The sequence below is a fragment of the Charadrius vociferus genome, unplaced genomic scaffold (assembly GCF_000708025.1).
Source record: "Charadrius vociferus isolate BGI_N301 unplaced genomic scaffold, ASM70802v2 scaffold162, whole genome shotgun sequence".
NCBI classification, from domain to species: domain Eukaryota; kingdom Metazoa; phylum Chordata; class Aves; order Charadriiformes; family Charadriidae; genus Charadrius; species Charadrius vociferus.
The window spans coordinates 1,927,474-1,929,563 of NW_009647236.1; positions in this window are offsets into that span (position 1 = coordinate 1,927,474).

Here is a 2,090-nt window from a genome sequence, read left to right on the forward strand (position 1 = left end):
GGAAAGGTGCCTCGTTGCTGGATTCAACCTTGGAGAAGGGTTTACCACACGTTTAAACCCCGGTAGACCCGTCCCCCACCCGTTCCAAAATCATAGCCCTCAAAGTTACACAATCATCTTTAAATCACAAGATTTACACTGAAAAAAAAATGACGTGTGCGTCTGGTTTCGCCTGGGAGAGGGTGAGCTTTCCTGCACTCTGGTTTCATAACCTTTAAAACCCTGCCATGGGTCATGACTTCAAGCTGCCCTCTGCAACTGCTGGGGCTGGGGGAAATCTTAGGTTTTAAAAATGGAGAGCCAAGACCCGAATTTCACACTAGCCATCACCTCCAAGGTCCTCTTACTCTCAGCCGCTCCTTCTCACATGGCAGCCACGCTGTTGGCTGTGCAAACACTGTTTGTGGGGACCAGTCTGGAGCCCAGACCTCTGGAAAGGTCCTAGTTAAAACACGACCCAACAAAACAAAGAGAAGGTCCCTCTTGAGTGGGACCCGTTCTCTGATCCCAACCGTGGTGTAACCCCACAAAAGGTTGTCACCACAGCTTGGGGAGCAGCCGTCAGACAAATGGCGTTACAGAGTAGGCACCTGTGAGCTGGAAGGGCAGGTGAGGAAAAAAATGGCATGATGCCACGTGGGAAGACAGAGTGTACCCTCAGTTGGAACATAGGAAGTTCTGTTCCAACACACGGAAAAACTTCTTTACAGTTAGGGTGCCAGAGCACTGGCACAGGCTGCCCAGGGAGGTTGTGGAGTCCCCTTCTCTGGAGATTTTCAAAACCTGCCTGGATGCAGTCCTGAGTAATGTGCTCCAGGCAATCCTGCTTTAGCAGGGGAGTTGGGCTAGACGATCTCTAGAGGTCCCTTCCAGCTCTGAAAATTCTGTGATTCAGCAAGTTTGCTGATGACACAAAACTGTGAGGAGTAGATGACACACCAGAAGGCTGTGCCACCATTCAGTGAGACCTGGACAGGCTGGATGTTGTGCGGAGAGGAACCTAATGAAGTCAACAACGGCAAGTGTAGGGCCATGCACCTAGGGAGGAATAACCCCATGCACCAGTACAGGTTAGGGGTTGACCTGCTGGAAAGCAGCTCTGCAGAGACAGACCTGGGAGTCCTGGTGGACAACAGGATGACGATGAGCCAGCAACGTGCCTTTGTGGTCAGGAAGCCCAATAGTATCCTGGGGTGCATTAAAAAGAGTGTGGCCAGCAGGTCGAGGGAGGTTAGCCTCCTCCTCTATTCAGCCCTGGTGAGGCCATACATGGAGTTCTTCTGGTCTCCCCGGTTCAAGAAAGACAGGAACTACCAAAGAGAGTCCAGCGGAGGGCTATGAAGATGATCAAGGGACTGGAGCACCTCCTTTCCTGAGGAAAGGCTGAGACACCTGGTTCTGTTTAGCCTGGAGAAGAGAAGGCTGAGAGGGGATCTCATCAATGTTTATAAATATCTAAAGGGTAGGTGTCAACAGGATGAGGCCAGACTCTTTTTAGTGGTGCCCAGCGACAGGAGAAGGGGTAATGGGCACAAACTGGAACTGGAACACAGGAAATTCTGTCTGAGCATAAGGAAAAACTTCTTTACTTTGAGGGTGACAGAGCACTGGAACAGGCTGCCCAGAGAGGTTGTGAAATCTCCTTCTCTGGGGGTGTGCAAAACTCACCTGGATGCGTTCCTGTCCTGCCCCCAACATAAGAAGGACATGGAGCTGTTGGAGCAGGTCCAGAGGAGGGCCACAAAGATGATGAGAGGGCTGGAGCACCTCTCCTATGAGGACAGGCTGAGAGAGTTGGGGTTGTTCAGCCTGGAGAAGAGAAGGCTCCGCGGAGACCTTATAGCGGCCTTCCAGTACCTAAAGGGGGCCTACAGGAAAGATGGGGAGGGACTCTTTATCAGGGAATATAGTGATAGGATGAGGGGTAATGGTTTTAAAATGGAAGAGGGTAGATTTAGACTAGATATTAGGAAGAAATTCTTTACTGTGAGGGTGGTGAGGCACCGGCACAGGTTGCCCAGGGAAGCTGTGGCTGCCCCATCCCTGGAGGTGTTCAAGGCCAGGCTGGATGGGGCTTTGAGCAACCTGGT